The sequence below is a fragment of the Papaver somniferum genome, chromosome 5 (genome assembly GCF_003573695.1).
Source record: "Papaver somniferum cultivar HN1 chromosome 5, ASM357369v1, whole genome shotgun sequence".
NCBI lineage: Eukaryota > Viridiplantae > Streptophyta > Magnoliopsida > Ranunculales > Papaveraceae > Papaver > Papaver somniferum.
Genome location: NC_039362.1, coordinates 38,653,454 through 38,670,864, shown reverse-complemented (window position 1 = coordinate 38,670,864; position 17,411 = coordinate 38,653,454). Strand labels below are relative to the sequence as shown.

General features: G+C 37.4%; 1 long non-coding RNA gene across 4 annotated transcripts; it reads right to left on the bottom strand.

Moving 5' to 3' along the window:
- Positions 1-2,516: 2,516 nt before the first annotated feature.
- On the bottom strand, positions 2,517-7,107 carry LOC113281414. 4 transcript variants are annotated; one of them, XR_003326136.1, is made up of 8 exons: positions 7,061-7,107; positions 6,772-6,953; positions 6,597-6,667; positions 6,188-6,259; positions 5,026-5,971; positions 4,468-4,794; positions 3,172-3,230; positions 2,517-3,080 (listed from the first exon to the last, which is right to left on the bottom strand). It is a non-coding gene; the product is annotated as an uncharacterized LOC113281414 (long non-coding RNA). The 4 variants fall into 4 exon arrangements; XR_003326135.1 differs by having other exon boundaries at positions 4,468-4,534; XR_003326137.1 differs by having other exon boundaries at positions 2,517-4,541.
- Positions 7,108-17,411: the final 10,304 nt, after the last annotated feature.

Below are 17,411 nucleotides of genomic sequence, written 5' to 3'. Positions count from 1 at the left end.
GATTGTGAGCCAAATCTGATCAAGCTAAGGCAAGACTACATAAAGGACATACGGTAGAATGCAGGGATTAGCTCCTAGTGTAACTAAAAGCAATTATTAAAGAAATAAAAAGTATTTCACATGTTATTGTTAATCTACTGAAGATACTCTTTGTGAATTTATGATCCCAATCATGAAAACGCATGTTATTAGACCATTAATGACGCGGTGTAATTCATGAAATACATGTCGATAGAGAAAAATAATGTAATAATGTGAATCGTTTTGTCAAATCCATAAACTCTGTTCTCAGCTATTTTTATGGTAATCCTGAACATCTAGTGTGTTGTACGGCCTCCTATTAAAATAAATGAAGAAGTTTCAGATGAAGCAGCAGTCAGAACTATGTGTCCAACCTTGTGGCAGCTAGACACCAATGTGTTGTACGAATTTTTGTACCACTGCTTACGTTATTATTGAGAAAAAAATTTTACCGTCACCATCTCTCAAAGAACTAAACACGGAGTTGCATGCAAATGACTTGGCATAATTCAGCTTCCTGATACTTTCTTTGAATTCAGAATCACACATGAACTTGTCACCAACGCCATTCAAAAGGTAAAAACCAAAATCAAATACATGTTCATCGCTTAGCTTCTTTATATTATACTTTATGCTCAGTTTAAAATGTAGATCATCACAGATGTTAAGTTCAAACTTTGACCACAATAGGTATGGAAGATTTGCATTACAGTCACCGAGAGTAATCTTGAAAAGTTTTCTTAGATGAAATCTATTTTTCATCACGGTTTCCTCTTGTAAACACTTAGACCATTCATTTTTATCCCCTAAAATTTCAAGCGCAATGCACCCTCCTTTAAACGTACGATGCAGTTTCCATCACATACTGTTTTCAACTTGTCAAATGAATTTGCATCGGCTGCAACCGTTAGTAATAGACATAGGTAATATGATCCTCCGGCATTGGGACTAAGAAAGTACATCCTCGCAATTGCAAAACCCTTCTTCCTTACTTTCCACTTTTTCTTATCCCATACAAAATATTGTAGAAATTCTTGATAAGTATATGTTTAGTAGTGGGATACTTGGGATAACAAAATATTGTGGAAATTCTTGATAAGTATATGTTTAGTAGTGGTATTCTTGCGATAATATTAAAAAAAATCCCATCAATGTTGACTTATAGTTTTCTGCAGCCGCATTAACTGTGTCTATTGACTTAGTTGTATCATACACGATTCTTTGTTGGCCTGAAAGATGAATATCCAGTAGATCCACATTAGGTTCTCTTGATGAATTAACTTAGCAAAAGAAAATCTTCCTGATGCATTAAGTAACCGTATAAACGCCACGCATCCTCAGGTGGCCCAATATATCTTGCACCAATTTACTGTTGCCCATCATCACATCCACCAGAAAAACTGTTGCGCGATTGTAACCTTTACAAATATATTTGTGTATGCATTTAACAGACCTTACCCCCCCCCCCCCCCCCCCCCCCCCCACCCCCCACAGATTTCAACATTAATGTGGCAGTTGAACATCCTAGAAAAAATGAGTTGTACAGAACAACATTTGTGTTGTTCGCTTGGACAATTACCTCCTTCCCATTGTTGCGACGACGATATATTGGATATCCACCTTCATTCGTACTTATACTCTCGGTATTTTTCTTCGGGTATCCTGTGTCGCATTTTCCATTCTTCATGCACATATGAAGTCCACACCACATGTACCATGTTGGATTTTCTTACGGTCTCAAATAAAACTGGATCGGTTTTTTCATCCGGTAATTCAGGATACACAAATCTTGATTTCTTCTAGACCATCCAAGAACATCAGAGTATGCGTATGAGTTAAACCACGTTTCTGAAATTCATTTGTGAACACATGGACAACTAACTTTTCGAACACATTCCCTTTCTTCATTTCTTTCATCAACTCAGCTCTTTTCAACTCGAAGACACCGGCTGTGAGATTAGGACGATCTGAAGCATATTGATGGGGTAAAAGATCATCTTAAACTTCTGGCCGGCGCGGATTCGTAGTCATTATTATGAAGATATTGGGATGATGATTAAACTGTGTAATGACTTATATATGCCTATGACCACCAATAAAAGTCGATGGTAACACGTATGGCTTACCTTTATCATCGGGATTCGAGTCCTGTATATTTTTTGTAAGAATCTGCTTGCAGTTTGTCTTGATTTTTCTTAAAATAGTACATGAGGTTCTATTCAGTTGATACTCAAGCATCGGCCAAGTACTCTTCAGTTAGCTTCATAGTATGTTTTCCTATATCCGGATCCAACGGTTTCAGATGAGGATCCCAACTCATCTCGCCATATGAAGTGTCCTCCCATCTTATAAAAATTATTTATGCACTATATAATACATTCATAATGGCACCGACACGAATGAATGAGTTTCTATCTTCCGAGGAAATGTGTTAGATTGAAAAAACTGGGAATCAAATCTGTGGTTGCAAGCACGGCACTCAAAGATTAATGAAATCTGGTAAAAGATGATATTTCCTTACATTGCCATCCAAGTTTTATAACATTATCATCTTGACCATAATCAGGTTCGATAAAAACTTTTACAATTACATGAAAGTTTCAATCCTTCTATAAGAAAAAATACTCACCCTACATATCCAAGTTCATTTATCTAACAGTGCCCCTGACAATCAATTGCTTTTTAGAGCAGCGATCGCAATTAAACTTCTATATTGAGAACCATCTCGGTAATTCAGCTGTGAAGTATAGATACATCTCTGTTGGTCCATTATTAGATGTTGTCCCTTCAAAGCGTAACTGGCGTTCACCAAGCTACTATGCTCCACTCATGGCTTCTGAATCAGCTTCTGGCTGGGTATGTATTTGTCTTTTTGACTTCATAATTTAAGCTAGATGTATGTAGAAAGTTCAAAGTGCTATATGAATCTTCAATCACACCTTGTATTTGTTCATGAACTTTAAATATCTACTTGAACACTATCATATTTCCCGAACATGCTGCAAATTTTCTATCTGGCCAGACACAATTGAAGTTAATTGACAGCTACTCTGCTTTGCCTGCAATGTACCCATATGTTATTGACTTACAGTTACTTCTAGTAGTCATACCAAACCTTAATTGGTAGCTTCTTCTTTGCCTACAATGTACCTGAATGTTATCGACTTACAAATTATTTGGTTAAATCCTATGGTTAATCTCTGAAATCCCTGAAACATAAGATACAAAATAAATGGAAGATAGCTTCAAACCAAGTAAGTTCAGAAATTCACAGCTTCGAAACAGAAGTCATTTTTTAATCAACTTAAAAGCTAGGGTATACAGGTCCTGTATCAGATCGTGTTTGCAAATATCAGTATAACACGATTGCTTGTTTACTATTGTTATGCGAAAATAGATATTGAGAATCTTACAACAGAATCCTTTGAAGAAAAAACTAAACTAAAACGAATTATATATTTGTGAAGATGGTCAGTAACCCAAATGTTATTCCAATCTTCCAAAAAAGAATGCTACAACTGACTTGGGAAGCTTTACGATGCCTATGGTAGATTTCTTATGGCTCATCTAAAAAGAAAGAAATTATTTCTTCAATACAAAACAAAAACTCAATAAGGAAGAGCATGCACACACTTAAGCCTCAGTACACTAGGGTCTCAGTAGAACAAAATTCTTGCAACAGTTTCATTTCCTATGTAGCATTTACGAAAATATTATTTCAATAAGAAGGTTTTAGGGCAGACATGCATATCAATCGTCCAGTTAGTGTATTCTTAGCTACTAACTCCCTCTTTAAAAGCAAGTGAACCCAAGGAAAGTAAAGCAATTTGAAATATGGAAATAAAAGTGTACCAAACGACACAATTTCATAGTCATTTTTAAATGAAGACACCTATACTTCAATATCATAATAGAGGTGTCCAGGGATTTATTATACTTCCCATAATTTTCATGGAAGGATAGGATATGGTAAGCTTAGTAAAGTAAAAGAAGCTAAAGCAAATAATGAAGATTTGGCACTTCGTCAACCTAAGTAAATGATCGACAGTGAATGAGCATTGCTCAAACTTAAATAGCTTGATGTGAACTACAGCCAAATTAAGTGTTCATCCCGAGAAACCTTATTAACAGCTCAGCGTGGAAACTGAGTTCTGAAAAACTCAGCAACTACAGAGTCTTTTATCTAAGGACATGTATTTAAATACCCAAAAATCCTCTTTTCAAACAACCCAGGAAACCATATTAACAGCTCAGCAGTCAGCATGGAATCTGAATTCTGAAAAACTCAGCAACTGCGAAGTCCTATATCTAAGAACATGTATCTTTATTAGAAATGGTGAAGTTTATGAGTAAACCTATTTAATCAATTTTACTTTTGTCTTAAGCAAAGAACAGGAATGTTAAACTACGTGGGAAATAAATGGGAACCTTTTAGGCAGTACGAACCTTCAGGATCATTATTGCTCATCTTCTCTATGCATCACATTATTCATCTACTCCACGCCTTGCATAACTGGGAACTACCAATAAAGCTAATCAGGTGTTTAGTGAGAGACAGTTAAACTTTATTACTGTGGTGAAAATACTGAGCAGGCAATGTAAAATTAACACCCAAGTAAATCATGTCAAAAGGAAAAACTATTTAGGAGTAAAAAAGGCAACCATGACAAAAGACTCAAACATTAACTTGAAGGGCAATGGGATGGCGTGCCAATCTATGTCCCCCCTGGTCTCAGAAGTATGGATCTTGAAATGACTCGCTTTGCTTCTGTCCTACGACATAATTAATGAGAGAAATTATACGAAAGAACTATTATCACACGCCTAAGAATACCTAAACTTGTTCTAGACAAAAACCTAAAGACACTTAAATTCGTTCTAGACATATATTCAATTTGTTATGCAAAATGATTTGACATAGCAGCACAGTAAAACACACCTAATACTTTCAAAATTTACACAATGAACAGTTCAGAAATCAAACAAAAAGAAGTGGACCAATACCTGGAATATATTCCATTGTCCCCAGTAATTCTCATTCGTTTTATGTTCAGACACGCTAACCCAGTTGACAAAAGCAACCTCTCAGTTCTGATATCTCCAAGGCCATCTTTTTTGTAGGTTCATCAAGAAGAACTTGTAAAAAATTCTTATCACTATCTACTTTGAAGAAGAATTTCAGTTACATGCAGAACTCACAGATTTGAAGAAGACGGAGACGTCAAGTGAATTCTTGAAGATGGTCACAGCTTCGAAACAGAAGTCATTTTAAATGAGAAATGTTAACCCGTTAATGTATTACTTGGATCAACCACGACCTGAGAATTCTCAAAGGCAGAAGGCATTGCAGATGAGTTAAGAGGAGTGAGAGTGGAAGCTGTGGAGCTATAACTGTTCTAGGCTGAAGATGAAAGATCATTAACACCAAAGCATATAGGAAAGAATGGCTTTGCTTGAGTGAAAACAGAGCAGAGTTTACCTTTTTTGAAAACTGAGAATAAATTCATTCACTCCTAGGTTTCTCAAAAGTGATTTTTTTCTTCTGTTTTTGAGCCTTTGATCCTAGTGACTGGAGTCGTTAAGGCATGGGATTGGAGAGTAGTTTTAGTTAGGTTATCGACGACGCAATTGCCCAAAATCCATAAAGGTGTGAAATTTCAAGGTAATTTTGATATATGCTAGCCTAAACTCTCAACCAAAACCAATACTATTATAAAAGTTTTTTGAGTACATAAAATCAATGGGATTTAATGGATTCAGTAAAGTTATTAAATCTTAACCTATGGCATTTATTCAAACACCTTATCAGCATATAATATAAGCTATACAAATTTCATAACATAATTAACAACAAAAATTAGACTTACCCATAGGTGCCTCCTCCAATCTGCCAGAATTTCTCGAAACAATCTACACTTCAAGAACCCCCACTCAAATCTCCAAGCATCACCTTTACACCAAAAAGCTTGATGTGAATCATGTGATTCATAAAGAAAAGTGTGATATTTTATATGTGATATCCACTAAGAATCTGCTCTGTGCCACTCAACAGCGTGTCAACAACAACAACATAATGCAGTGACTTAGAGAGTATGTAAATGACCAATTTTTCAATATTTGTCGAATTCATGCTTACCGAAGAAGGTTGACACTTTAAGAGTCTTACCAATGTCAGAGAGGGATGATTTTGGGTACAACAACTACTGCGTCATAAATAGCTGGAACAAAGCTGCATATTCTGAGTATAGATGCAATAGAGCACTGTCAATAAAGTATTAAGATATACAGTTTGGGAGAAGATATCTAAACAAATATAAAAGACGTCTTTGTATTACAAAATTCTGTTTCAACATCGATAAAACTAACACGGCGGTTCTAATTCTTGCTTAATGCCAGAAGCATAGTAACTGCAGATTACTCGACTAAGGTTCTCCTAATTTAGTTAACATTAACAATAATGGAGGCGGTGTTCAGTACCAATAGTTAATAGTAGATCACGTTAAGAACAATGGGTAGAATTATGGTTGCCTTAGGAACAACAGAAAGATAAACAAACAAATAATCAAATTGAGTACCTGCAAACCCACTACCCACTTCTGATTTCAACCAATGAACCAAAAGCATTTTCTTCTTTAACTATAAAACCCTACAAAATAACTTTGTTTTAGAAAATCAACGTTTCGTGTTACATTGATAATGGAGCTTTGCTAATGGCATAAAATGAATCTATATTTCTATACATGATGTTACCTCGTTTCGAACTGGTTTGAGAATTGAAATCTTTGTAGGTTTAATCTGAGAACTGTAATTAGAGAATTACACCCATATTTAAAAGTGGTAATCCAAAATGGCAGACAAAGTAACAAATCCAGAGAAGAATGAAATTGCAACATTGATAGGGGTATCAGGTAGTACTAATCTTTTAGTTGCGCCTGCATAACAAAAAAGGGAACAACAAGAACACGATTGTCAAGCGATTTCCCATAAGCACCTATAATATTACAGAACTTACTCCTGAAACATCAGAGGAAGAACTTACTGTTCAATAATGAACCACCTGGTGTACCTCATTAACCACGTGGATCGGTGTGGTTTCTATAACGGTTAAGATACATATATAGGTGTTGTCCGTGGATTTTCAATTAAGGCTAAAATTGTAATAGCCAAAACTATGCGCTAACATCCTGCAAAGGATAAAGCAACTGATAAAGTGGAGAATACTTCTTCACTATAAACTTATAGCATTACCAATTAATGCATGACCAGCCTTGTATTTCTTGTACTGCTCCGTGCGTGATAGACGCATTTATGTGTCTATTTTGTTCTCAATTCTCTGTAATGTTAGTACACGATTTTGTGCTTATTGTGTTATTTTGTGTATTTGTAGGTATTTTTGGGAAATAAAGCTCGATGGACCAAAATGTGGAATTCTACTCGCAAAAAGAAATAAATGAAGTGGGCTAGGCCCAAGAAGAAACATGAAGAATTATTGGGTCAATCATTCGGTTATGGGAGTGTATTAAGCATGGAAGTGTGTCATATCATGTGTAGAAGTGTGGAGACCATGTGCAAGATACTAATAATTAAAGGATATTTGAAGATATGTGGTTTAATGAAGAAAATAAGAAAAATAAAGAAGGAAATCAAGATATTATTCTTTATGGTTGGAATTAATTAAAAATAATATATTTTTCCAAATAAAGAATATTCTGACTGCAATATTTGATACATCGCTCATTTTTATTGGAGGATTTTGCATTGTCCTGACACATGGTGTCACTCCATTAGCCGGAAAATAAAAAATGACATCACTTCATGTAGAAAATTATGGAAGGGTTTCAGAATCCCCACTATAAAAGGAGTCGTATGGAATCATCTCGGGGGGTTCTTGGTGGGGGGAGAGATTGAGAAAAATAGTGAGAGTATTATTTCATATTTCTTATAATCGAGCAATATTAGTGAGTGGGAATCAATAAATTTTGTATCCTTTTCACGTTGAATCAATAAATATGATGCTACCTAATTTTTTTTATAACATTCATTTACAACATGAGGAGCTAAACCTCATCACTGGGATGACGGAGGAAGCCAATTCTCAACACTATGGTAATTTTATTATATTCTTTTTAAGACTTTTTCCTTAATATAATTTGAACTATGATTTTAAATTAATTAGTTGTGATTTAGTTTGATGGGTTACGCTTAGCTTAGGTGTTTTGATAACTCATGCTTACCATTTACAATTAATGTTTTATAAAATCTACCTTGGCAAAGATTTAGAGTCAATGTTATCATTTTTGGAGTTATAATTGTCTAAGAATTAATATTGAACCATAGTATATGAGTTTGGTGGAATCCCGATTCTCAGTAACCTCTCAATATTGTCATCATCCTTTGTTTTATTTGCTATATCAATTTTATATTTCAAGTCTAAAATCAACTTCACAAGTCCGAGAATCAAACCTTTTCTTACCACTGTAAAAACTACATCAGTTTTTGGCGCCGCCGACGCGGACTTGTCTTTAGGCTAGAGTTTTTAGATTTTTTTTTCTTTTTTAGGTTTTTATTTGTTTTATTTTATTTGTTCTTATTTACGTTTTTGGGTTTTTGTCTTTTCCTTACAGAATTTGGAATTGGAGCGAAAGAATATTTTGCCAAAGCTTTTGGTGAATACTTAAAGACTTGGAGTAAAAGGCAAAGCGAAAGGAGCGAAATAAGAAGATTTTTTTATTTAATAAAAAAAAGAGAAAAAAAAAGAGAGACATTTTTATTTTTTTTAGATATTATTATTATTTATTTATTTTTAGACTTTTCTTTTTCTTTTGCACTTTATTTTTTTTGGACTTTGGACTTGGACTCTGGACATTTTTTTTTAAACCCTACGGAAGGGTAGTATAAATATTAAACTGTTTGTAGAGAAGGACGGCGATTGCGATATCTCCTCGGCCCCTCGGGTTTGTACATGACATAGGAGTCGTGGCCCGAGTCGACTTCAACGGTTCATCCCCCGTCTGGAACGGGAGGTTAGTTTGTCGAAACACTCGCGAATCCCCTATCAGCGAGTTATTGTCTTCCTTCGTGTGAATATATGTCGAGGAACTGAATACGGCTGCTTTAATTTCCTAGTAAAGGGAAAGGACTGGCCATACAAGATAAGGGTTCGGATTTCATCACCATTCTCTTCTTGCCCGCCTTAGGAAAACGATACCAAACGCGAACCTAAGCTTAAAATACTGACTAGAACGATACCCATAGGGTAACGAGCTTAATAGGAAAGACGTTCGAAAAATATTGGTTACTCTTTTAAGCATACTTCGAAGTTCATGATGGTTTCTGTGAGTTGAATGCGTGATTGCGCCGCCTTGTAATGCGGTGAGGCCTTGGGTATCAAAGCTCCACGCAGCTTCCCTCGCCTCTATTCAACTTAATTTTACTCGGATTGATTCCAGAGGGGTTTGCTTAAATTGTAACGAATTCCCTTTCGAAGTATTAGAAGTTGGTCTAGAAACAATCTAAGTGGAGCCATCATGCTTTTTGTTTGCTAGAAATCAGTAGGTTTGTTGTGGTGAAGTCAGCCTTGTTTGTGTTTGCATAGAACTTCCCTTCCTTTTAGGACTTTTCTTTTTCTTTTGTTTTTCTAGTGTATGCCAGAGGTTATTAGAGAGCGGGCTTGGAAAAGAAACACTCTAGGTCGTTTGATTAGTGATAAACCTACTAGTTCTTCTTGTGAAGGCGGGGAGCTCGAAGACTCTTCTTTTGAGAACCCCGTTTTTGGAAACTTCAGTTTTGAGAATTTGTCTCTCTGTGAAGAAAGTATCCCCAGTACTTCAGTTGTGCCAGCAATGACAACTTTGAAAGATTACATGTTCCCAATTAGGACCAATCGAGCTTCGTGCATTAAATTGCCAGCCAATACGGATAATTTCGAGATAAAACCTAGTATTCTTCAGATGATCCCTATATTCTTAGGAAAAGATGATGAGAACCCTTATTTTCATATTAGGGACTTTGAGGAAATTTGTTGGACAGTTAGAATAAAAGACCTTACTGATGAAGTTTTGAAACTTAAGATGTTCCCCTTTTCCTTGAGAGATAAAGCCAAGACCTGGTTGAACAACCTACCATCTGAATCCATTGAAACATGGCAGGAATTTATTGCTGCTTTCTATATGAAATTCTACACTAAGCATATGCAGCTGTTAGGCATAAAATTAGTGCTAGTGTGCAACAAGAGGGAGAGACTCTTTATAGGTTTTTAGAGAGATTCAATGATCTCTTATCCCATTGTCCTCGCCATGGATTTGATAAGATGAAAATTGTAGAAATTATTTATGAGGGTTTAGACTATTCGACCAAAGCCATGGTCGAGTTTATGTGCGCTGGTGAGTTCACTAGTAAAAATGATGATGATGCTTTTACCTTCTTAGGAGTTGTCGCTGAAAAATCCCAACAGTGGGAGTCTTGTGTTGAACCCCCTAAAAGACGCTTGGTCAATAGAAGTAGCACCAATGTAGTAGATACAAGCTTCGGGTCAGATGCTAAGTTTGCTGCTTTGTCTAGAAGGTTAGAAGCTTTGGAATTGAATCAGCCTAAACATAGGTCTCTTGTTGAAACTGATGATAGGATTAGAGCCTCTCAAGTCTCTAGTCGTGGAGTAGAACCCAATAACTCGTTTTGGGAAGGTCATGTTAGTGAAGAGTAAGCCCATGCTGTCTATAACAATGCTAGGTTCAAGAACTGTCATAAGTTTGACCCATACTCAGAGACCTACAACCCTAGTTGGAGAAACCATTCTAATTTTTCTTGGTCCAAGGGCCAGAATCAAGGTCAGCCTAGTAATACTCATCCTCCCCCAGGTTTTGGTTATACTCAGAACCCTTCAGGTCAAACCCAGTTTCAGAACACTTCTGAGAAAAAGATCTCTACCTTAGAAGAAACTCTTACTATGTTAGTAAAGAACCATGATATGTTATCAGCTAACCACCTTAGCTTTCAACAAGAAACCATGCAGAACCATAAGGATAATTCCCAGACTCTTGCTAAATTAGAACTTCAAGTCGGCCAAATAGCTAAGTATTTAAGTGAGAGAGAAGAAGGTAAGTTTCCTAGTCAAACTCAAGCCAATCTTATGGGGGTCCATCAAGTATCTTTAGTTGGTGAGGAATCATCAAACCATGTGAACTCGATAAAAATCCTCAGGAGCGGTAAAACAGTATACAATAAGGTAGCCATGCCTAGTGAACATACTGTAGTTCCACCCTCTACTTCCCAAGAGGAACCCATAACTGAGGAAACTGAAACAATTTCTAAGGAGTCCCAAGAAATTCCTGATAGGACTATCTTTGTGCCTAGAGCCCCATATCCTCAGTTGTTAACCCCAACAAAGAAGGAGTCAACTTTCAACGAGATAATGGAAATATTTAAGCAGGTGAACATCAACATTCCTTTATTAGAAGCAATTAGGCAGATGCCTGCTTATGCCAAGTTCCTTAAAGATCTTTGTACAAGAAAGCGTAAGCTTAATGTTCATAAGAAAGCCTTTTTAGCTGGTCAAGTAAGTTCAATTCTTCTAAACCAAACACCCCCTAAGTATAAGGACCCTGGATGCCCTACCATATCTTGTGCAATTGGTAACCACACTGTCGATAAGGCATTACTTGACTTAGGAGCTAGTGTTAACTTACTCCCGTATCATGTATACACCCAGCTAGGTCTTGGTAAGTTGAAACCGACCAAAATGACACTACAATTAGCTGATAGGTCTGTCAAAGTCCCTCGTGGTGTCATAGAGGATGTTCTGATTGAGGTTGATAAGTTTATTTATCCAGTGGATTTTGTTGTTTTAGACACCCAGCCAGTTCAGGACCCAAGTGCTCAAATCCCGGTGATTTTAGGTCGCCCATTTTTAGCCACAGCTAACGCTGTCATCAACTGTAGAACCGGACTTATGAACATATCCTTTGGTAATATGACCACTGAACTAAATGTCTTTAATGTTACTAGACAACCTTCTGAGAATGATGAATTAGAAGAAGTGAATATGATTAGCACTTTAGTTCAGGATTTAGTTCAGGATAATTGGCATGATACTCTATTGGGAGATTCTTTAGATGAATTTGAGGAAACCATTCTCTTAGACCAGATGTGTGATCAATCTTTAGAAGAAGCCCTTGAGTATTTTAAAGACTCTACGGACCCTGAAATTCAGGCAATAGTGTTAGGTCTTTCTGAGAGTAATGATAACCATAAGATTGGGGGTGGAGAATTGGAAGAATCTCTTGAGTATTTTAAGGACTCTGAAGATCCGGAAATTCAAGCAATAGTTAGAGGTTTGTCTGTGAGTAGTGAAAACCCTATGTTTGGGGGTAGTGATGGTTCTTATGATTGTCACGTATCCCTAATTAGAGTCCCTAACTTGGGACTCGAGCTTTGTGCATCTGAGATATCACTTGAGTCTATTTAGACTCCGCAACCCGATCCACCTGATACTGTCCAGGAGGTAACTCAGGTATTAGAGACCCATTTTTCGGATGAATATTTATCAAGATACACATAAGAAGCTCAATTATGCTACCCAGATAAACCCAGTTGTCTTGACAGAAACCTTAGACGAGGATGTGCTCCTTCTTTTCATTTTTCTGAACCAGTGTTGTTGTCTCATATTTGTGTTAGCTCTATTTGGTCTTGTGGACCCACAATTGTTTCGACTATTGGTATACGACTTTGGGAGGTGGCAATACTTTTTGAGGTATTTGATGTCTAGCTAGAGATTTTAAATTTAGCATTTACTGGGAGGCATCCGCGCTCATGCAACACGGTAAAATATTTCCTTAACTCTTTTGCTTCAGGTGGTAACAGTTTCTCCTTGTTCATGTTTTTAATTTTATCTTTAGAACATTTAGGACAATGTTAGATTTAAGTTTGGGGGTATGGGAGAAACTTTTTAGTTGCAGTAAAGAAAAAAAAAAAAACTCCAGAGCCTAGAAATTTATGTTTATTAAGGGTGGCACTAACCAGTCTAAGTGGATGGAAGCATTTTGGTTGTAGGAGTTGAGGAACCAATCTGATTAGATGGAAACATCTAAAGAGTCTATTCATAAATGCACAGAGCTCAGGTGTTAGAATTAAAAAAAAAACATGGTAGTTTCGTCATATCTCGTTGAATCCTAATCCTTATGTTTTTATTTTTTAAGTGGTTTGGTGGGGCACATGATTCAAGTTGTTACTTTTGCTAGGGTGAAATAGGGTGATTGAGATACAAAAAAAAAAAAAAAAAAGACCAGACCATCAGACCAACAGGAATAAATTCAATAAAGTCGACCACTGGTGCCCTTGTATATGCCAGTTGTGTTGACTTAGAGTTAGACTTATCGACCACTAGTCCCCTTGTCTATGCCAGTTGTGTTGATATTAGTCAGACCGTATCTCAGTCCATTAGGATAGGTCCATCTTGGCAGAGGCCTTAAGACAGATATGGGAAACACCGTTCACTTTAAACCATCTTTTTTTTTATCCATCTTCTTAATCTTTCCATGTGATTGGTTGACTCCGGTTATGATGTCCAGAAACTATATGAGTAGAGCTCTGTCACTTTATATGAATTTTAGTATGCTTGAGTGCCAACTCGTGTACAACAATTGGAATTTCGCATCAGGATACTTCCTCCTGTAGTCAGTGATTGTATGCCAACCAAGGAGATTCTTTAGTGCCTTCCAAGGTTCTGCGTAGATAGCTAGGGTCTGGAGTAATGGTTTTGTGGGTACATCTTTGGTAAACCCTCCCGAGATTAACTCGGTTTTATTTATTTATTTTTAGTTTTGCTCGAGGACTAGCAAATAATAAGTTTGGGGGTATTTGATAGACGCATTTATGTGTCTATTTTGTTCTCAATTCCCTGTAATGTTAGTACTCGATTTTGTGCTTATTGTGCTATTTTGTGAATTTGTAGGTATTTTTGGGAAATAAAGCTCGATGGACCAAAATGTGGAATTCTACTCGCAAAAAGAAATAAATGAAGTGGGCTAGGCCCAAGAAGAAACATGAAGAATTATTGGGTCAATCATTTGGTTATGCGAGTGTATTAAGCATGGAAGTGTGTCATATCTTGTGTAGAAGTGTGGAGACCATGTGCAAGATACTAATAATTAAAGGATATTTGAAGATATGTGGTTTAATGAAGAAAATAAGAAAAATAAAGAAGGAAATCAAGATATTATTCTTTATGGTTGGAATTAATTAAAAATAATATATTTTACCAAATAAAGAATATTATGACTGCAATATTTGACACGTGGCTCATTTTTATTGGAGGATTTTGCATTGTCCTGACACATGGCGTCACTCCATTATCCGGAAAATAAAAACTGACATCACTTCATGTAGAAAATTATGGAAGGATTTCAGAATCCCCACTATAAAAGGAGTCGTATGGAATCATCTCGGGAGGTTCTTGGTGGGGGGAGTGATTGAGAAAAATAGTGAGAGTATTATTTCATATTTCTTGTAATCGAGCAATATTAGTGAGTGTGAATCAATAAATTTTGTATCCTTTTCACGTTGAATCAATAAATATGATGCTACCTATTTTTTTTATAACATTCATTTACAACATGAGGAGCTAAACCTCATCACTGGGATGACGGAGGAAGCCAATTCTCAACACTATGGTAATTTTATTATATTCTTTTTAAGACTTTTGCCTTAATATAATTTGAACTATGATTTTAAATTAATTAGTTGTGATTTAGTTTGATGGGTTACGCTTAGCTTAGGTGTTTTGATAACTCATGCTTACCATTTACAATTAATGTTTTATAAAATCTACCTTGGCAAAGATTTAGAGTCAACATTATCATTTTTGGAGTTATAATTGTCTAAGAATTAATATTGAACCATAGTATATGAGTTTGGTGGAATCCCGATTCTCAGTAACCTCTCAATATTGTCATCATCCTTTGTTTTATTTGCTATATCAATTTTATATTTTAAGTCTAAAATCAACTTCACAAGTCCTAGAATCAAACCCTTTTCTTACCACTGTAAAAACTACATCAGTGCGGCATGACGACTGAGTGATCGCTCTCAGCAGAGCAACACGAATCTCCAAGCATTAAATAAGGAGGCATGTACGAAATACCCGTACAGGCTATAACTCTCGGAGTGTTATACTAGCCCGATAGAGCATCTGGACTGTCCGTATCAGTCTCAGAAACGATCACGACCATCCAACTTCACCAGCATGATTGGATGGCTTAGATCGAATCCATAACCCTCAAGCAGGTATTGGAATGTTCAACACCAGACCAGTGCGGACCCGCATGGTCGGCCTCCCCAAAAGGGTAGCATGGCTTGCCAATTCGTCCAGCCAAAGCAGCGTGGACGATAAACCCTAAATTAGGGTTTGCAGCACATTACATGTGTCGCAAATCAGTCTCAACCATCCATCTTCGCAGGCATAGATGGAGGGTGTAGGTGTAGATGTAGATTCAAAGGGCCCAGAGCATGTCAATACAAACACCGTGGGCCCGCCTACATACATGACCGATCGGTCAGGACCAAATATGGATGGTCGTCCCAATTCGTGCTCCCAAACAAGGCATGACGCACGGCTGGCAAAACCCTAATTAGGGATTTCGATCACGAGCGTCCATTTTCACCTGATCGAACGAAGGGTCTAGAAGTCGATTAAGCAGGTCCAGTGAGTATCAACACGATCACCGTGGGCCCACATATCTCCACACCCGATCGGCCAAGGAATATCATGCATGGTCGTCTCGATTTGCACGCCCAAACTAGGCGTGGTCACACCTCCCAATTGCAAACTAATCTCGACCACTCAATTTTGCCGGACAAATTGAGTGGCTCAGTTCACGTTTCTATGGGGTATTAAGGTATGAACGTGTACACCAGCCCGCCGTCTGTATACCAGACTAATCGGCCAAGACCTACCAAGCATGGTCGTCTCGAAACGCGCGCCCGAAGTTGGCATGACGCGCAGCTTTTGCAGCATCGGATTTCTGTCGCAAATTGATCTCAACCACTCAATTTCGCCGGAAAAATTGAGTGGCTTAGATCACACTTTCACGAGACAATGAGGTATGGGCGCCTACACCGGCATGCCGTCTACACGCATGCATGATTGGCCCGACCAAAATTGCGTCCCAAGCTTGGTTTCGACCAAGCTGAAGAGTGATGCTTGCGCACCTCTTCATAAACCCTAATTCCACTAACGGTCGCAGATGAGTGTCTCAAAGATCATCTCGTCCGTTCAACTTCACCTGCTTGGTTATACAACCCTGGTCAGGAGTTAACTGGTCAATGAGGTGTTGTGGTGATTACCATCCGCCACTCTACCACACCAAGTGATCGGTCAAGTCAGGATTTACCTGTACAGCCCCAAACGATCACTTGAAGATGGCTAGACACGCATCTATTTTAAGACGCTTAATCGTGACTAACTCCATTAAACCTTAAAACAACGATGCTTCATACATGATGAATATATTCGATGCATTACATGCATAGAATTCATGTGATATTTTACAAGTATCAAATTCCAAATAACTTAGTTATTTAACCTAATATTACATGTCACCTTCTGTGGGTCCCACGATCCACACACTCGAGACATCAATCATGTCACAAACTAGGGGATACATACTGGGGTATTGGTCTGGCAATTTACAGCGTGCAGCGCACAACGCGCCATCACAAGAACGTGTCAGGAAGTCATGGACGGTTAGTGATGATGGGAGAAGTGGGCAAGACTGATCGTGTAACACTAACACCCGCAACTCCACTACTCCATCACTTATTTTCTTCACTTCCCACGAGATACGTGAGTAAGGCTCAATGACTTGTATAAATAGGTTCTCCTCCCTATTTCGACAACACAAGACAACGGAAGCAAGTGTTGATAAAACCGTATTCAAGCACCGGAACTGATAACTTACATTCTGCAAGCCAGTTCAGCTTTCTGATACAAGTCATACATAGCCAACACCTTCACAATCTCAACACATTCTTCGCTTCCCTCCCTAAGATCAACCCCATCTGCTTCACTTTGTGACCGAAGCAAGTATGGAACGGCCATTTCTTGGTTTAGGCCAGAATTGTACAGATTGATTTCTCGAATCACAAAGCACTCCCGTACAGTGTATTTGTTTAGGGTTTAGATTCATTCCTCATCCACACACCGCAAATTACCAAATTCGGCAGGAATAGTTTTCACCCATAAACAATAGGAGTGCTATATAAAATTAATTAACAACCGTCATAGAAATCAAATCTCTAAAGATTAATGTGGTTCCTCTGAGAGATACTTGCTCCACCTGGATCTAGAAACAACACTAATGTCAACTCATAAATGGTTAGTAATTTAAATCTGGCAA